The sequence below is a fragment of the Coturnix japonica genome, chromosome 15 (assembly GCF_054131305.1).
Source record: "Coturnix japonica strain WE chromosome 15, WE-NBRP24, whole genome shotgun sequence".
In the NCBI taxonomy this organism is placed as follows: domain Eukaryota; kingdom Metazoa; phylum Chordata; class Aves; order Galliformes; family Phasianidae; genus Coturnix; species Coturnix japonica.
This window is the reverse complement of record NC_140677.1, coordinates 14,493,714-14,514,796: the sequence shown is the minus strand read 5'-3', so window position 1 is coordinate 14,514,796 and position 21,083 is coordinate 14,493,714. Positions and strand designations below refer to the sequence as shown.

The 21,083-nt window shown below is 37.2% G+C and overlaps 1 long non-coding RNA gene across 1 annotated transcript; it reads right to left on the bottom strand.

Annotated features, from left to right (window-relative positions):
- Positions 1-377: 377 nt before the first annotated feature.
- On the bottom strand, positions 378-21,015 carry LOC146758376 (uncharacterized). The gene is made up of 3 exons (XR_014934852.1): positions 19,745-21,015; positions 12,538-12,595; positions 378-768 (listed from the first exon to the last, which is right to left on the bottom strand). It is a non-coding gene; the product is annotated as an uncharacterized LOC146758376 (long non-coding RNA).
- Positions 21,016-21,083: the final 68 nt, after the last annotated feature.

Genomic DNA, 21,083 nt, shown 5'->3' with positions numbered 1-21,083 from the left:
ATCTTGCCGACAAAGAGAAAATGGCAGTAGTGAGCTTTCTGCTTAGTGCAGTATGTGCTCAGGTCAAATTACCTCTTGTTTAGATAAAATGAAAGTACAGCTGTTAGCCTTCAATAGAATATATACAATAGAATGCTAGGACACCGTGCTGCTCCTTTTGAGAATGTCTTCCTCCTTTCTGAAATGCGTATTAAGAACTGAGAGTAAATATTCAGACATTTTGATCATCTTGTAGATTAGGCTTCTCTACTATATCAGCTTGTTTTTTATAAGAGTCAGTCAGACGCAATGTCTCCTTTTTTTCCTTCCTAGAAACTAAATAGCATTCATTTCTGAGAATGTAGAATGGCCAGAAGTCTGGTTCCTGTGTGGTTAGCTTTTGGTAATACCAGCACTGTGCAGCATAGATGTGTAGTACTTGCAGCATTCATTTATAGCTAGGTAAGCATGCACCTCTTTAAGAGGTTCATCTAACCTTAAAAATAGGTTAAAATGGGAAATGGTTTTAAAATGAGATGGGGAGGTTTAGGTTGGATATTAGGAAGAACTTTTTCACCTAGAGGGTGGTGACACACTGGAACAGGTTGCACAAGGAGGCTGTGGATGCTCCATCCCTGCAAGCATTCAAGGCCAGGTTGGATGTGGATCTAGGCAGCCTGGTCTGGTGTTTGGTGACCCTGCACATAGCAGGGGGTTGGAACTGGATGATCACTGCAGTCCTTTTCAACCCAGACCATTCTATGATTCAGTGATTCACTCTTATGTAGCCTTTCAAAACAAAAAGAAAACAAAATAAAAATGTATAGCAAGCCTGTAATGACTTGCTTGTGTGGTATTTCATAAAGTACTAATTTCTGAAGATTTCAATAATGATCTGAAGTTAAATCAATTTAAGATGAGAAATATAATGATATAAAAATGTGGTAGTTGTGTTTGACAGGATTCATTTGCTACAATTCCTTAAATTACTACAATTTTTTATTTTATATTGATTGAACTTCATTTTACTTGCAGCAAAATACAGTCAAATTTGCCTTATGTAGGAAACAACTTGAGAAGAAAACCATCAATTGAAACATGATGCCCTCTTTAATTTTGTGCCACCAATCATGCTGAATTTTGTACATATCTCCAAAGTTAGGATTGTAATGCATCTCAAGAGGTCACATGGACAAGCAGAATTCACTTCTTTAATATCACTTCATGATATTCACTTTAGTATCACTTCATGATATTAAAAGCTAAAAATTCAACATAGATGAAAAGCAGTTCATATATTTCCTTTACTACATCATGACCATATCAGATATACCAGAGCAACCTTCCTTGGTACTCTTTATCCCTTTGTTTCTTCTCTAAAGTCAGAAATTTTACAGAAATTATGCTAAAGGTGAAAGAGAAGTGAAAAAGATGACAGAAAGACAGCATTCCAAACAGTCTTTCTGTTGGTCTGGAGTTATACTGAAATCTGGTAAGAAGAATATCAAATATCTAAACAAGCTTGTTGGTACTTGCTATTCCCTTTCTACAAAGCTCATGTGATTCTGTGCATTTAGTGATAAAGATATAAAACAGTTGTCTGTTTTGGGTACTGAACCCTACATTTACAATTAAGCAGCCATTTAGTTTTCAGTATAATAGTTTTGCTTTACCAGAAAAGACAGACCTGTTTTGTTGATGACAGATATCTTTGTTTGTCGTCTTAATAGTCAACAATGGGACTGAAAGGAGACTGGTTCATTTGGGATCAGATACACCTAAACCACTGCTCTTTAATCCATTTACGTCTGCAGAAGGAAGAAGAATTTTCTGAGCTTTCCTCATCTTTTCTATTGCTAGCATGTTTTGCTGTAGCATTTACATCTAGAGCATTCTAAGACCATCTGCAGCATAACGTGTGCAAAAGAAAAAAGTCATTACAAACTCCATGTTCTTTTTATAAATCTATTCTGTGAGCCCCTCCTATCATCGAGGCAGGTTTTTATCTTGTTTTTTTTCCTTACATGATGGATGTAATACTGCTGCTTATGTAACAATGCAATGAGTTGTTTTTTTTTTTCAGTTGGAGGAAAAAACAAGGTAACCAAGCAACAAAAATCCTTTTTTGCTTTTAATGAAATTGCTTTCCTACAGTTAGGATACTAACACCAATGCTTTTAGGAGCTGAAGAGTGAAAGCCTTTAGTGATAGCCTTCCTATTCTCCACATACTTTCCTTTAGTAATGATCGAACCTTCAATTTGTAGAGAGAAGTTTTGGTGAAGCATTGCACTCAGACACACCCTCCTTCCAAAAACATGCACTCATTTTCACTAGGATCCTGTCTTGGAATGCTTTCCTGCATGTGCAGGTCAGACTATGGGATCACAGCACTTTCTTTTCTTTCAGTGATGTTCTCCTCATTAATGCAGATTTTGCTATAGGTGTCAGTGTTTAGGAACTTCAGTTAGAACATGATACATCATCTAAATTATAAGATGCTTAAGCTAATGATTACTCTTGTCCTCTACTTCTTTGTATATGTTGTTGTAGTCAACGCAATGTGACCTTAGCTTTTGCTTGAGGTCACTAGGTCCTCATGCAATCAAAATTATTGTGAATCTTATAATTTATAAGCAGTCAAATATTAGCACTTTATTCTGCATGGTCAAGGGGCCATGTAAAATGCCTCAGATTCAATTACGTCTGCCTGCTGTTGATTTTCTTTCTTTGCAACAGTAGGAAGTCTGGAATACAGCTCCTTAAAAATAAGCACCTGTATCTGCATAGGTGCATCACAAACTGGTCACAAAACTGGAATAACAGAACTATGTGAAGAGAAGCTTTTATACCCATGTTAATGAAGTTTCCCCCTCTCTGACTGCCCAATCCCCCGCTGGCCACAACAGGAAGCAGGGAGTAAAGGTTTGGATTTCTACTGCTGCTGCAGTGATGCATTTCCTTCACTGTAGCTAATGAAATGAGGTGTAAGTGTGAACTGAGATAGGACTGTGTTGATTTGTCAATGCTTCCATACTCTAAAGGTGTTTCCAGTCTTCCCCAGGCCATGTGTCTGTGTGTGACTTCCCCTCCTGAGCTGCTCCCTGGCTCTTCAGTCAGTCACAGTTCTTTGCTGCACCTTTCCCTCAGCTGTGAACTATTTTTAGAGATTTTCTCTCATTAACTTTTTATTAAAAAATCACAAAAAAGCCTTTAAAAGTTAAACACTTATTGAGTAGGAAATTGTTATAGAATAGATGAGGAGTGAAACTGGTCAGTATTGAATAGGATCTAATGGAAATAAAATATTTACAGAACTGTGACTCAAGAGCTGTACAGATTTTTAGGTGGGCAGAAGTGATCTCCTGGATGGCTTTGATCCAGCAAAGCACTTAAGGCACAGGATAGTTTCATTGAGATAATTGAGAAAATGTATGTGTGTGTGTGAGTGCTTTGCTGGACCTCAGCCTTGAAAACATTATGCCGTCATCTGAGTTCCATTTTTAGTTTTTATTTTTATGTAAGGACACGCATCTTAACTGGTTCATTGCCTTGATACTGTGAGACCAGCAAGAGATTATATCAGTCTGTAGGTGTCAATCAATACCTACAAATTGAAGTCAAGCATGATTATAAAAAACCCTAAATATTTAATAATTACCTTCAGAGGTACTAAATCTATCCCATTTGTAATAAATGACTTACAGAAACAAATCTACTTCTGAACTGAAGTGTACTAGTATGTTCTGTTCTATGATGATCGTCTTTAGAAAACCCACAAGTATTAAAAGCCTTCTTGAGTCCCTTTCAACTATGTGAGTTTATGGATGTGCTTCAAGGGGAATTATTTCTGAGATGTGCAATTTTGTTTAAATTCTTCTGCTTAGAAAAGGTGTGGGGTATGGATTGAAGATGTATGTATCGCTCTCTGCTTTTACAGATTTCAATAGTTTTAGAAAAACATGATTTGTCTTTCACAATATATTTCCTGGTCTGGGGTTGTTGGTTGGTTTTGTTTTGTTTTTCCTATGGGGTGGGGTAGAGTTCTGCCTTAATTCAAGAGGACTTATTGGATCATCATATTTTTAAACAACTTGCCCAAAATATATTCCCGTTAGGAAATATGAGCTGTTGACTTCTCTTCAGAGGAATCATCATGCCTGGAGGAAGAGCAAACTTGAAGCTTCTTGTTACACTAGGAATAAAATCCTAATGCTAATCCCAAATAGTTTCGACTTGGTTTCATATCCCTAATTGTTTGTTGTTTGAGGTTTTTTGTTTGTTTGTTTGTTTGTTTTTTCAACAGCGTATTGGTGGATGCCACATATTACCCACCTTTTAGGAAAATGTTCAGAATGTATGTGGACAGTTGGACCAGATGACCTTAGAGGTCTTCTCTGTGATTGATTCTATGAAAATACCATCATTGCTTAAAACCTGGATAAATCTTTTTCCCCTGCTTTCAACCACCTATATCAAAATAAGTATGCTTAATGAAGTAACCACATGAGACTTTTAACCGGAGAGTCATAAAAAGGTAGTGAAATAATGTAATTGGAATAGTGTTTCCCTTAGGGGAGTTATAAGATGTTGTGAAAAGATAGAATTAGTCCCTCTTGAAAGGGTGAATTGAGTGGGGAAAAAAATGTGTGAATACCGAGGTCACCATTTTTTTTATGCTTTGATGGATTGCATGATGCTTATAAAAATGATTATACAATCTGCCAAACCAGTAAATGCACAAAGACCCAGTATTGAGTGGTATCCTTAGGATATCAACATTTAATAATGTCAGTCATCTTTGACTGGAAATAAATTAGTGCTTGGGGATTATTATTATTTTTTTCAGAAGCTTTTCTTTGTTTGTTGCATGGCTGTTTGAGGGAAGATTTTACCTCCTTGTTTTTCATAAATATTAGCATTCAATTTGCATTAAAAAGACAAGATTATGAGCTCTTTCAGCTGAATCTATTAATCTTAGTGGTAGGAAGTCTGCCAGGCTATCTTGTTTGGATGTTTTAAAGTGATTGAGCATATAGTAAGGTTACCTACTTTTTTTTTTTTTTTTTTTTTTTAAATTATTTTTTTCTTTTTCTTTTACCTGTGCAGGAGGATGTGCAGTATGAACAGCTCTATGTCAGAGTTACAAAGCATGCTGCTATATCTTGCAACTCCCACAATGGCATCTTTGGTTCCACCTCAGTCAGTCCATTCTATCTTCACTGTACGATGTATTCCTTTTCACTGAGCTTAATAACCTAAAACTTCCTCACTGGCTGGTTTTATTTGTATAATATAAATAATAAGATGATACAGAATTTCACATTTCGTCATCATGACAATATGTGAGATGTGAGAACTTAGTGCTTTATTATTGAGCGTAAGTAGCATCTGTAGGTTATTACTGCTTTATGTGGCACACAGCTCTCTGAGTTATGGCTTGTTTTTAGCAAGCTGTTTTGACTTGCAAACAAATCAGTCAGTGCCATGTAAACTGTGCAAATCCTGCCTGAAGAGCCAAAGCTTCCTGACATATTTGTCAACAATCCTGAATGAATAATGTTAAGTGTGCTGCTGCACAGATACTCAGCAAAAGACAGGGGTTGCTGGGGTTATTGTTTTGTTTTTTTTTTCCCTCCAGGTTTACAGATTATAATTCTTCATGCATAAAAATAGTTTCAGATTATACTGGTTCTTAATCCATAGTTGCTTATCAGGGCTCCTTGAAACTAGCCAATATACAGAACTTTTGGCATGCTCTCTGATTCCTGCAGTCTTTGGAACAGTGACCCACTGCAATCAGCTGACAATTAGGAGCCTGCAGCTGTGCCCTTAGAGATGTCATTCATAATCATGACAGAACTGTTAATACACAGATTTCTGATAAAATCTGTAGCAGCTATGAATGTTACTAAAGATAACAAAGCAATTAAGTTTTGAAAAACATCCATCTAGCACACTGTATGATTCTACACATGGTAAACATTTTGCTATTTTCTGACTTATGACTTTGTTTAGAATGACTGAAGAGTACAGACTAAATAGTCAAGTACAAATGAAATTGTTTGGGAGGACAGATGTAATTCCATTGACTTTATGAAAGCGTTATTTCATTAAATCTCATCCTTGTAAGTATACCAGTTCCATTAAATTAAATGAATATTTTGTGATGGCAAGCATTGGGAATACCCAGAGCACGTATGGAGGCTCTCTTAACTTGTTGAGTACCAAAGAATAGGAAAAGGCTTTTAGAACTCATTGGCTGAGGAGTAACTGAAATGCATAAGGAGCCCCTTATACAGCTACTACTGTGAATGCTTACATGAACCTCTTGATCTATCTGCCTTCTGATGAGATGTTTCTCTCACTGATAATTTTCTTGTGCTGTGGATAGCATGGTAGGGCAATCCTTTCTTGATTGTTTCACTTATTTCAGTGAGTTCTGTTTTAGAATAAGATGCATTCATCCAAAACAAAATGACCATTTAATTACTTTGGCCTACTGTGAATGGAATGACTGATCCAGCAAAACACTGAAGATTCTGCAGTTAAAGGTTTTACTGTCTCAGGCACCTATGTCCTGAAAATTCTCTAAGTCTTTGGAATATGGAACTTGGTTTGCAATCCATTTCTTTTTTGGCACTGCTAAGCTGTTAAGAATGATAAACTTCTTCCACATGTAAGAAATGCTGATTTATGCACATACCCTCAGGCAGGACTTGAGGTGATGGGACAAGGAGAAGGTCCCACTATCTTGTGACCTGCTATGAAGATTGGTTGAGAGCATCACCTTGAGATGCCCGAGATGTATGCTACATGCACAGCTTAAAATTAAACAGATGAGGTTTTAGCGTAGTCTCTGACACAAGCAGATCTCTCCACTGTGTTAATTTTTACCTACTGTGTGATGCAAATTAAGTCGCGCACCTACCTCATTGTCTTGTAAATAATGCATAGGCTCAATGATGTGTCTATATAAAACCATTGTCTTCTAAAAGTTTTCCTACATAACAGCTGATATGCATTTCCATAAATACTTCTGAAAATGACAGCGTGTAGTTTCTACAGTAGTTTTACTGTGGAGCTCCGTCTGCCTTTCAGAGACTTAACAGACATTGTCAACGCAGCTGAAAATTCGGCTGAGGAAGAAAGTATCATTTTCATTTTGTGTCACTGGAGCAGGCGTACTTCAAGTATGTTGCAGCTTTTAGCATTGCTGCTGGGATTCTGTTCCTTTATTTCAGCTAGTGACTCATACTGCAGTGCAACCAGAGGCATCACATTCACATCACCTATCAGCTTATTATTCAGGGCAAAGCGATTGTTAGCATGGTAAAATATTCCACTGAATACTTTGTGCTTCATTTATGAAATATTTGGTTTAAAGGAAAATTCTAATCTCTTCAGCCTAAACCATCTTAATATGTCTCTGATATCCCCCAGACCTCCTACTGATACATTATTTCACGTTTTGTTTTTGAAGCAGCTAGCAGTGTGCTTGCAATCACAAATCTTATCTGCAGCCCTGCTTCTATAACAGCACAAGTTAAACACCAATGGAATGTTGCAGAACTTCTCACTCTGCTCTCAAACTGAGATTTGCTAATGAGATACATGGCCAGAAGAAAAAAGTTTTCAGCAAGGCTGATAGGTTCAGGACAGAAGCTGAGATATTTGGACCAAGCAGAATAGTGAGTTCCACAGCTAAGTTAGAAAATGCTGTTTTTTCCTTCTTTATTGGATTTTCTCTGCGAAGTTCATCCTTTATATTTAAACTTTTTAACTTCTGTTTTCACTTGAAAACCAGGATTCTGGGATCCTCTGTTCTCCACAAGTATTACATAATTTTCTTACACGTAGTTTTAAAAAATGTCTTATCCCTGTTTTTGGCAAAACAAAGCTCTAACTGGTCCTACCAACAGATCACTGGATGACTTTTATTCCTCTAGTATCTGCAGGCTCTAAAGGGATTTAAAACTAATCATTTCCTAAGTATTTCCATTTCTTAGAGGAGACCGTTACAGTAGGAAAAGGCCAGAAAATTGGAGCAAGTAAGATGCTGAGTGTACACTGTAGCTCATCTCATGATGTGTTCTCACCAATAGTAATTTCCAGTGTGCTTGCACAACATTTCGGAAATATTCTGCATCCAAAAACATTAATTCATCAACACTCAATTAAATTAAATGTCTTGGGACGTGCTGCTGTTTTGCAGGTATTCATTTTCATAATATACAGCTTAATTACAGTAAGATTAAGCTGAGGTATCTTTATTTTTTCATTAACTGCCACTAAACCGCAGTGGCTGGCCTAATAATATCGTCCGTCTGCTTGTTTCTACCAAGCATGTTTTATTTCATTATCTCTTAAATCCTTTTTAATTCTTCTGGAACTATTGCCATAGGATCCATTGATGCTTTCATTTTAATGAAGCAAATTGGAGCTGGTTTTAATGTGTTTCTGCCATAAATTAAGCTCTGTGACTGGAGAGACCTGTGAAGGTTTCAGTTCAAATCCAGTGAATTAGCTTGTTTAACAAATTAATAGCAATGAAATGGCCAGGAAACAAAACAAAACAAAACAAACAAAAAAACTCCAATTTTTTAATCTTGTGGTTTTTTGTTTTTGTTTTTGTTTTTTAAATGTCACCTTCTTGCACAAGATGTTCAGGCAACAACATTGGTTTAACTGTGAATGAAGGACTTTCAAAGATCATCATGTCCAACTGTTTGACCCTAGCACTGTTTACAAAAAGTTTAAGCATATTATTGTGTATACTATTCAAATGCCTCTTCAATACTGACAGGCGAAGAGGCGTATGGGTAATCAATTACCAGTAATTACTGATGACATTAATTATCTGTAATTCGTGTCAGGTGTAGTTATTTGTAATAACCTTTATGTATTTCTTGTTAGAATTTTGTCTTTGCTTTCTCCACTACTCACTTTGACCCAGAAATATAGCAGCTATGGATCAGAAAATGAAGATAAGGGAAAGTTAATGGAACCTGATGAAAGTTGGCTGGAAAGCAGCCATGTGGAATAATCCACAATTAGAGCTGAGCGCTGTATTGGCTGCTAATTTGTCTCTTTATTTGTGAATTGTAAAAAAGATTGATGTTTGCTTTTCTGTTTACTTTCTATCAGTATTTCAACAACCAATGTGAAAATTCAGCATGATCCTCCTGTTTCATGTCTGAATAAAAACATCTATTCTCAGAACATGCTTATCTTTTTAATAAGCTGAGCCATCAGGTTGTTTGCAATTTCAGTGGACATTTCTGGTATTTCTGGATATTCTAAGTTTTTGTAGGTACACTGGATACACTATCCTTTCTACTACAATTTCTGGGTAAAACAGTACTCATGTCTTGAGAAACATACGAAATAGGTGACTGAAAGCCTAAGCATTAATGCAGTTATGTTGGACACAGCATTTACCAGCCATGAAAAGCTCAAGCCAACTGACTGCAGTAACCTGAGTAAAGAACTACCCATGTACATACTCTCAAAATTAGAACAAATTATTGATGTTAACAGGGAAAGTACCAGAGCTTATCTCTAAGTAATGTCTATGGAAGTATTCCTAGAAGTGTTTGATCCTGTTTTTCTGAAAACTAAAGCACAGCTATCAGCACTTCTTCTTCTTCTTCTTTTATTTTTTTCCTTCAAATTACTACATAATGTCTTGCAGAGTTCTCCATCATCTTATCAACTTGCAGGACTTGCTTTGAATGAAGGAAAGCCTGGACTCTAGAGGATTATTAAGGAATGCCTGCATTCCACCTCACAGCTAACACTTTTTCACTCATATCTCAAAATATCACAGAATCCAAACTGGACCATCAGTGTTGTTAGTAAAGGAACATTTTGTCTCAGACCTTAAAATCACTAACTTAATTTTCCCATGTGGATGCAAATCTGAATGATGAACAAAAGAGAATTGAAAGAGTAAGCAAGAGAGGCAAACTCCTTTCTTATCCCTCCATTACACTGACTTTCCTTAGAGAGTGACAGTAACATTGAAATGATCCTTTTTCTTGTGATTGCCATCTTCCCTCAAAAATATGCAAAAAATATTTGCAAAGATTTGATTACAGTACAAATAGGAGTGTATTTGCTCATTTGTTGAGCTTATGCAGTAAGGAAACCAATGTGCTGCTGATCCACAATGGTGCAAATGTATGGTGTCTGTCTGTCAGTATCTGTCAGCAAAGGAAACAAACAAAAAATAAATATAATAGTAATTACTGTACTTTGATACATTTCTCCCCAGGGTCCCTACACAGCTTAACCTTCATAACAATCAGTGATAGTTGACTTGGATTTTCATTCCCTTCACTGCTGTTTGAATTGTATTCCTGAAAACATTTTGGAACTCAAGGGAATCCAGCTTTTTGTGGTATGAGTGAAGGAAAAACACTTCACTCTAGGATGACTCAGGACATGAGATCTGTTTCTCCTACTAATTTACCACAGAAAAATTTGCTAGAATTCTGGAAATGTGAACAGTGTTTAAGAGGCCCTTTTGTGCATTTGTCATCCATTTACCATAATAGAGAGCTACTTGACTGGGAGATATTGCAGGTGTTGTGTATTACAGAGCATTCAAAGCACTCCCTACGTGTTACAGCTGATACACAAAAGATCATTTCAAATGCTTGAAAACGAAGCAGTTCTATAGTAATGTGACCATATAAATGCAAGTGAAAAGACAATACGTTGTCAGAGATCCAATTCTCTGTTTAAAAAATGTGAAGAAAACATAGTCAACAGCTGCTCAAGAAAAAAAATACTGTTTAATACTACAGCTTGAGTGACTATTCCTGTAGTAGTTGTATATGAAACCTTAGAACCACTGCACCCTGCAAGATGCTGTCACTGAAAACAGACAACTCAAGACCAAATTCATCACCCTATTTTCATTTCTGTGTTTTTCTCTAAGGACTGAGAATTATTTGTGAGCTGTCAGACTCAGTGCTGGATAAAAGTGCTAAGCTGTTCCATTAATAAACTGAGCACTGTAAAGAATATGCTAGTAAAGGATTCCTGGACACATAGAGCCATTGGTTTTAAGGGTTAATTTTGGTGTGAATACAGCAGTGACAAACTCTTACACTGTGCACCATTCAGACTCTTTTTTGACTTAACCTTTACTGATCTGCACCTATTAATCAGCTCTTTGCAGTTTTTATTTATGTTTAGAATGACATAAAGAATGTCCTTGGTACTAATGATGCAATGCTTTTTGGATTCTGTTATTAACCATGTCCCCTATTGGTGATGTCTGTATCTCTTGGACAAGTCGAGCTAATTTATTTGCTTCCTCCTAAGGGCTGCTGCAGCAATACAGTGACTCAGCTAATCTAAATTGTTATCTGTTCTGGCTGAATTGAAATATTTTCCTTGTATATGGAACCAAGAAGATCCTCAGTTTCAGAAGAAAATTTATATTAATTACATATAAAACTGGGTTAACTGATTTCAATTATTTGTCAAATTCCATGATAAAGTTAAATTTCTTGCAAAATACAAGAATCTGACCGTTACTGTACATTGCATTATTGTTAACATTAATATTTGTGCCTGGATTTTGGTATGGGAAAAAGAAGCTTAATGGAAAGCACAATGAATCTTTGACATAAAATGAACATTGCTGTGCCAATAGGACAAATGCTAAATATTTTTCTATAAATGAAATGGTAGGCATTGAAATAAAAATCTCCCCTATAGATCTTATAACTGGCAAAAGTGATCCTGTCTTGCAATGAAGAATCATTTTAGGATTCCCGCCTTAGAGGAAAACCCATTTATGTTAGCACTGAGTTCTCCTTTATATTCTCTTGCAAAATAGCTGGTGTGGGCAGAGGCATTGCCTGTACTATGATATTCTCTTGGAAAAAATGTCCTGTCAGCTATCAAAACTGCTTATTTATCTGAAGGCAGAAATTAGTATAACTTAAGTGTCTCTCCTTGTCATAACAGATAGCACAGAACAAGGTACACCCCTGCAGGGATGCCCACTTTCTAGATCAGAGGTAACATCAGTGAAAGGAGTCAAGCTCTATTTGTTTTAAGTAAGACCTTATGTCTTGCTTTAGGGAAGTATTTCTCTAAGAGTTCTTGAGTTTTAATTTCCCACCTCATGACATTTCACATTTCTTCCTTCCATGCTCTGTTTGATTTTCACTCACAAGCTGTAAAAATTGTTCTGCTAAGGGATTGGAGATTAGGTTTTTCACACTATGCCATTGCTAAATACTAATTATTCAAATCTAAATGTAAGGCCTTTAAGTCTTTTAGAGCCAAGAAAAGGTCAAGGGGGCTGACTCAGTAACTACATGCTATATAATATTTATGGAATTCCATAATCTATTACTTTACTAAGAAAAACCTTCCAGTATGATCCTTGATAAGGGGCAAAGTATTGTATAAGCAAGAACAACATAACCTAAAGTGCATGCTTTCTATTTATTTGATTTCACACTGAAAAATACAGAAACAAGATTATTGTAACATAGCACTTCTATGAGGAAAGGGAAGGAAGATTATTACATACCTCTTAGTTGCTGTTAAATCTTGTAGCATCTCTGAGTGTCAAATGTCAGATTATGGATCTGAAACAGATCAAGAGATAAATGAGGAAAAATTAATCTCTCAAATAACCTGGGAGTGATTTTAAGAATGGTTTCTTAATTGTACTTAAAGCACAATTACCTTCAGAGTGATTAAAACATACTATTAGTGAAATGCAGCTGACTCACAGAAGAGCTATTAAGTATCAGAAGTTAAAAAGTCATTATTTGTTAAGGCTTTCAAATCCTGCTCAAGACTGAATCTGTTGTTCTGTCTAGCACCAACCTCTCTTCTGTTTGTTTCAAAGGGAGAAAAGGAGTTTTTGTTTTTTCTTTTTCTTTTTACTCATTTGTGGTCTCTGAAGAGAGTGTAACTCTTAGCAGATAAATATAAAAATTGATATGACCATTTTAAGAGCAGTTACAGCACATCAACAACCATTACTTCAAGAGTTTAATTCACAGTATCCCATAAACACTGTCACTGTGACTTACTATTCTTCTCGACAGTAAAAAATATAGAGGTAGGTTGATAGTTGCATTTTGTACTGCTGTGAACGTCATAAAGGTTTGCTTTTAGAAAGCACTTAGACATCCATTTTAAGTGCAATTGATTATTCATGGGTTCTTAAGCATTTGTGTTTCTTTAAATGGCCAAAATATTTATAGAGAGGTATACCATAAGAACAGTAAAAGGCTTAATGATTGTTATGTAAACAATGGAAGAGTGTTTCCATGAATACAGCACTTACTAAATCATGATTTTGCAATGTTAGCATTAACTAAGGGAATTCAAAACTATACTCTGGCTCCCTCTGAGAAACCATCAGGAACAGGTTGAGAGCTGGTGGGTTAAGATTACGAATGGAACCAATAAAGGACAGATGGTGATCAGGGTCTGCTATAAGCAACCTGATCAAGGTGAGTCTGTTGTCAAGGCTTTTTTGCTTCAGCTGCAAAAACTGACCTCCTCACATTCTGAAGGGGGAATTTCAGCCCACACAGTGAGCTGCAAGTGATACAGGAGACTTCTGTAGTTCATACATGATAACTTTCTGGTTGAGGTATTGGACAGACCTATCAGAGGTGAAGAGTGCCTGGGCCTGATTCTCACCAAAGCAGAGACCATCAAAGACATTAAGACTGAAGGCAGCCTGAGCAGCAGTGACTGTGCTCTGATTAAGTTCATGATCTTGAAGAACATGGGCCTTTAGAAACATATTTAATCTTCTGACTCCATCAAATTCCAATGATACAGTTACCATGAATATATATATATTTGTTAATCATAGTTCATATTATTTATTTCTTTTTGTAATGGTGACTTTCCTCCACACTGAAAAATTTCCAGATTTTCCTGATAGAATTATCCCAACATTGTATATATAGTCTGTAAGCAGTTTGTTTGGAAAGATTGGTATTTACTCATGTGCAAAACAGTAAAAGGGTCTTAGCATTTGAAATTGTTATATGTTACACAAAACCAGAAGGTGAACTGTTTCTAAATCAGTCTTCTGGATTGTATGAAGAAACATCTGTCACTGAGACACAACTAAGTTACCTGTTTCTGAGATCAGCAGTATAACAAAGGCTATGCTTTCGAAATTAAAAGAGTAGAAAGCATAAGAAAGACAAGTTGCATAGGCATATTGCATTATTGATACACTCCTCTAGAAATTCAAGTAAACTATATTTGATATATGCTTTATTTATAATATATGTATGTCTTAAACATGTCCTTTAACATACATTGAATTTGTCAGTCAATTCATGCAGTTGTTCAATTTTTGCCGTAAGCTCTCTTTAAAAAATAATTATTTAGATTTCTGTTATTATTGGGAAATGGAACACAAGACTGCTACTAGTATTGTAGCTTCCAATTTTGGAATAAATCATGGGACAAACTATTTTAATAGACTGCCTATTCCATAATCATTTATTTGTTCTATAGTTATTAATCTTATACACTGTAACCTGTCTTTGTCTATCACAGTTTGTCCTCATGCTCTATACAGAATTTTCCAAGATTCCACTTCTCAGCAAGTGTTACTCCTGAGAATAAAAAAGCTCTTTTCTGCCCTACTGCTTCATACATGTTCAAAGCTTGCAAAGGTAAAAGTACTGATTCATATATATAGATAGATGGATAGATAGATAGATAGATAGATAGATAGATAGATAGATAGATAGATAGATAGATATAGTTTATAAATTAAATCATGTCATGGTTTTTCTGTATAGAAGTTACTGGACTGCAGAGCATGGTGGGTGTGTAATACAGTACTTTGTTTTTTACTTTTTTTTTTTTTCCAAGAATTCTACGTGGGTTTATGTTCAAGGAAATACTGCCAGATGATCATTTGCTTTTGTACTGTCAAGGAGACAAAATGTTCCTTTTGACATCAGTACAAGTTAAGTCAGTTAGGTCATTGAGCCCCATGGAGATTACAGCATCTTCTTCCATGCTCCTGCTGCCCTCTCTTTGGGATTGTTATGGGTGAAGGAAGAAGCTCCTGTCGTGGCAGCAGAGAGGCTGCTCTCCTGGGACAGAAGTGGGAGAAATGTGGAGTGCTTTTTATTGCCTCCTTAAATACTGCTATAGCCATTGAGTTCTTTCTGACTGCAAGAATCGTAGAGTTATTTGGGTTGGAAAAGACACGTAGGTTCATCACCTTCAACCATCATCCTAACACAACCCAATCCATCACTAAACCATGTCCCTGGTGATTCTGAGTAGATGGCACATCTTATTGTATTATTCTTTAAACCTGAAAATTCAAGATATTTACAAAAAATAATAAACTAAGCATTTACACAGAGAAACAAAACCAATCTTTTCTGTAACAGGAATGACCCTGTCCCTGATAGAATGTGAGGAAATGGCCTCAAGTTGCACCAGGAGAGGTTTAGACTGGATATTAGGAAGAATTTATTCATGGAAGGGTTGGCCAGACATTGGAATGGTCTGCCCGGGGCAGTGGTCCAATTGCCTTCCCTGGAGATATTTAAGAACAACTTGTACAGTGTATTTCTTGCCAATGCAGAACTGTGTAAATTGGTACGCTTATAAAATGTGAAATTGGCCAGGTAAATATTTACTAAGCTGACATAAATAAAAGAGAGCTCTTGTGCCTTAATTTACATTGATACATTTGAGAGTAACTTAACCTGAAAATTTTTAAATGGGATTGCAGCCAGATATTCAACTTAAAAAATAGAACACCTCTTTACCAGACTTTTATATGCCCTATCTGAGCAGAGAGAAATATCCCTTGTGTTACAGTCATGCCTTACTCATGTTACCACTTTTTGGCAGTTATGTACCTTTGTGAACAGCTATTTTCAAGGATGAAACATGGGAAAAAATAAAATTTCATCAAAAATCTCTGACAAACACCTTGAGAAGTCACTAAAGGTAGAAGCCACTCCCTTGAATGCATTAGCTTCGCAAATCCAAGGTCAATTTTCCCTTTAATTTTGTGGTTTTGTTGCCCTCCTCTTTATGTTTTAATAAAAAAATGTGAAAAATTAAAATATGTTGTTACTTATATATGTTGAGTATATCATATATTTTATGAGGGCTGTTCCAAAGGTAACGCCCTCTATTTTATTATGTTGGCCCATGATGTCATAGGTGGATGTCGGTGGGATGGCGTAGAGGTTGAATCTTCCTGCCAGTATTCCACGATGTTCTGTTGCTGTCTGACAGAGGGGCAAGCTGACAAAACAGCATCGGACATGGAAGTGTGTATGAAGCAAAGGTGTGGAACTGAATTCCTCTGTGTAGGAAACATGGCACCTGTTGACATTCATCAGCACTTATGGATGTTTATGGAGATGAAACAGTGGATATGAGCACGCTGAGGTGGTGGGTGGTGCATTTCAGTAGTGACAGCAGTGACTGTGGGTCACCTCCTCCAGTGCAGGTTTTTAGCAGTGCAGCCTGAAGGCTCTTGTTCATTGCTGATGAAAATGCATAGCTAATGGTGGTGCCTGTGTTGAAAAACACTGTTTTGTAGTTGAGGATTTGCTCTATCAAACAGTTTCTGTGCTCATTGTATCAGTTGTAGTTTCTACGGAAACTACACAATGTACAATGTAGCCATATGCAGCCCAAGACAATTCCTCCTAACTCAGTGCATCCCAGGCAAGCAGAAGGTTGGACTCTCATGGTCTAGGTAATAAAAAACTTAGGTGTTTAAATGATCTCCTGACAAAAAGAAAAAACAGTTTGGTTAATTTGTGCTCTCTCTTGGCGATTTGTTCTCTGTGAGTTCTCTAAGTCAAAATATAGGATTTTGGAAATATAGAAGCTGATTTTGTGTCCTTTCTAATGCAATGACTTAAACAGTTGCTCCCTGGAGTGCCTATTTTTGCCATATCTTCATATGGCTTAGCTGTACTTCTGCCACCTTGGACAACAAAACACAAGGAAGATCAGAAATAGAAAACTGACATGTTTTTGCTTCAGGGACATGATAGCAGCAGGTGTTCTGGGAGAATTCAGTGAGTGTCTACTGAAAGGAAGGGAAAATGGGACTGCTGGAGGTCAGACACCTCTGGTGAGGGAAGTTGTCATGATGTATCTGGGAAATTGCATGCTGGGCATTTGGAAATGTTCGATAGAAATAACACAAGTGTTAGAATATACACGTGGACCAGGCTTGTAAGAAGTGCATCACAGGTGAAATGAATTTGAAATTTTAGTCTTTTAGAATAAGTAATATTTCAAATTCAGCAAATCCATTATACAAATGTTGCTCTCATACTAACAATCAGCATTCACATAAGTGACTAAAATTTGTGTTTATGAAGAACAATATATAACTATCCTGCTGTCTTTAAAGGAGAAAAATGTTTAAAGAAAAACCAGCTATTAATAAAGTACAGGAAGGGGTGTATTGTAGTAGGATCAAATTTGTTTAGCAATTCCTGTAATTAGAGATATTGTATGTCACATTTATACACTGCATTATATCCTTGTCAGGAAAGGATAATGAAACATCCACATTAGCCCTCATTTTCTGTTTCCTTTATATGTATGTTCTTTATCAATCACAACTATTATCTGCCATGTTTCTATGGAAAATATATGACAATTTTTGATGACCTACTGGTTTAAATAAATTATGACGCTTTTAACAAGGCTGAATCTCTGCAAGGATTGCCAGGAGATGTGCTACGTTCTAGAGGGGTACATTCCTTGTTTGCCTTATTTTCAGCACAGAGATTGTCCAGCACTTACTGAGTGCCTACTGTTCCGAACTCCATTACGCTGTCAGCTATCAGAATTCCTTCCCTTGGCTCTGTCTCTGTTCCTGCCCTCACCTGGCTGGCAGGCAGGAGATGTGTGCACTGCTTTACTACTGCAGGCTTTGCACCGCAGGCAGTGAGCAGCCCTGCACCCTGCTGGTGTGGGCAGCCAGCTTTTGCCTGCTTGCAAACTGAGCTGTATGTGCACAGCTGGACATAAACACAGCTAGAAGCGTGCTATTAACTGACACATGTGAAATGTAATTCACAAAAATAATGGAACGTGTTGGTTTTTTTTTTCTAACCATGTGGTGAACAGAAGCCCATGTGGCTCATAGTACAGACTAGCACATAATTCAAAGAAAATACCTCCTAGATTCTTCCCATTTCTGCTTACTATTACTATATGCAATATACAATGTACAGAATAATGGTTGAGAAGATGAGTAATTTTTGTCCATTGAATGAAATTACGTGGGTCTACAAAAATATGTGTGTCAATGAATAACTGGTGGAGAGAGATGTTAAGTTGTCATTCAAAATGTACTTGAATTCAGCCTGTTCAAGTGTTAAGTATCCCTGATTTCTAGCACGTATGACTTGGCTGACTCTTTCATTTACAAGACATACAGTTACCTGAAAGTTGCTTCTCTCTAAAATGGTAATGTAATATTAGGAGGCATTTGACCAGCCTAAAGTTTAACTTGACATGATAATAGCAAAAGCATATAAATTCAGATCATACTGCTCCTAAGCTGCATCTATGTAGGTCACTCTGAAAGTAATGCCTCCTCTTTATATCCATGGAAACTACAAAAGATGTAAACAGCACAATAACTATTTGATAGAGAGAATTCTCAGCTATAAAACACTATCTTTCAAAACAGTCACCACGAATAGCAGAGCATTTTTGCCAGTGATGAATAAGAACCTACAGGACATAAAAATCTGCACCAGCAGAGGTGACCCACTGTTTCACAGCTGCTATGATAGCATCACTGCTAGGAAAATGTTGCCCAGGAAGCCTGTCTTTCATTGGCCTGAACAGATGGAAGTCAGAAGGTGCTAAATCTGACCTACGTAGTGGAAATGATGGGATAGTCCAGCCAAGACTGGAAACATGCCCCAAGGTCTTCAAACTGATACAGCACTACAACAGAGGAGCCCTCAGTTTTGAACTTTTTTAGTTGTTTCTTTGTTAATACCACTGTGTAGATGTGAAAAGTCATTATAAAATGTACTGACCTGGATACTTCATTCTTGGCCAACACAATGAAATCTCCAGTAATTTGATCTTATCTGTATTGTGATCTCTGTGTTAGGAAACAAGACTGAAAATTTCCACTGTACTCTCTGCTTTGATGTTGACCCAATTTATGATTTTTGTCTCTCAACGTACCTGTGATTCATTATTCTCACTTCTTAAGAGATATAATCAATGTCAAAATAACTCACAAATGTGTAGTGAGGTGTTGAAGTGTCATGGATAGCGAGTTGGGCAAAACCAGCCATTATTAGTTCTTTCAGTCAGTGTTTTATATAATATTAAATTTAGCAGGTGCTCTGTCATTCTACTGATACACTTGGAACGAAATTTTCTATGTACAGTTAAAGCCACAGGAAGAGCTCTGCTTTTTGTTTTGGACTGCCCGAGGGACCAAGTTCATTGAGGTTTTAGCCAAGCTCAGTTGCCAGTTACCATAGTGCAGCGTTGGATTTCTAATGTCATTACAGTACTTCAGGGTTGCTGTGAATGGCAGTAATCTAACAGATGTTTGAAAAAGCTTTGGTGTCTACAACTGGAGAATGATTCTAAATTTTTAAAATTGTAGTCAACATAATGGAAGAAGTAGAAAAAATGCATGTCCTAATTGCAGGGGAGATGCTAATAGAGTAGTACATAGTGAATATAAACAGAATATGTAAAGCTGGACATACCTGTTCTGAACAGTCGTACGCCTCCAGAGTGCACAGGGTGTGAATGGGGTTCTGCTGTTCCATCAAACATCCAGCAGTCGAGCTGAGGCTGTTGGCCATGATTACAGTTAGGATCAGTCTGTATAATCTTAATGCAATTACTGAGCTGCATTGAGAATGTACAAGAAAGTACCGCAGATAACAATCAGATTTCATCAATCAGAAAACAAAAGTTTGCCAGGCAAATATGTTAACAAGGATAGAGATCTTCCAGCCCACAAACGGGAGCCACCAAACTGCTTGATGTTTAATCATTTGTTAATCCATTTTACACTAATGGATCCTGACACTGAAACTGCTCCCAATCATATTCACTGCTTGCACATACCTTGCCTTCATACAAGAGTGCAGCTGACACTGCAGGTAGGTTTTTGGCCTGCAATAGAGCCCAGCTTAATACTTTTGTTAATGTGCAGAGTGGAATGGACCGTAGTTCATTCTGCCGTGCTTAATTTTGCTTTGCAAGACTGGCTGCTTGTTGTCAGCGAAACCAACACTTCTGGTGGAGCATAGGAAGCAATCTGGCCAAAGGGGGCTTTTTTTCTCCTATCACTCTTCTACCTAGAACAGCACTTACAAAAATATCTATCATTTTTGAGGGAATCAGGCTGATTGAGTGTTTTTAGTAATATCTTCAGCCGGCAGCAAAGCAGTCGGTGCTCCATAAAAACCCTTTTGAGTTTGTCTTTAATTTGGTCGGTAGCCTTTTAGAAGGGAAGGTAGGAGGGATTGTTGCTGCAGCTGTTAAAAGTGGGGAGGAACAAACAGCTTCTCAGCCTTGTGCTTTTCCCATCTGTGCGCATGTAATACCAGTGGAAATGATGCATTTGCCACAGCAAAGTGCAGTATTCCACTGTCTGCTAATGACTTGCTTCTGTGCTGTGTTGTAGGTCATCTAGCTGTGTAATTGTGTTTACAACTGGGTTTTTGGACAGCCTGATGCTACAAAGAGCAGTTTATTCTCTCCAGGTCCCAGCAGCCCTGCCTTGCTCCTGATCCAAGCACGGCTCCACAGCTGCTCTGGAAGCACTGGCTGAGGAAAGGATGGGAGCACTCCAACTGCACTTCTGCCCTCAGCTCTTCTCACTTGTTTAAGCACTTGTGATCTCATAGCAAAAAGCTGTATGGGAGCTACGCTGTGGCCCAGCAGCATGAACGGCCTCTCCCCCCCTCTCCGTTTCTACGGCATTTAAAACGCAGAGGATTTTCATAGCGTTTTTACTGTATGAATTAGATTTCCTTGTCCATAAGAGTCAGGGCGGCTCAGCCCGGCATCAGGCGCGCTGTGGTAACGGCTGCG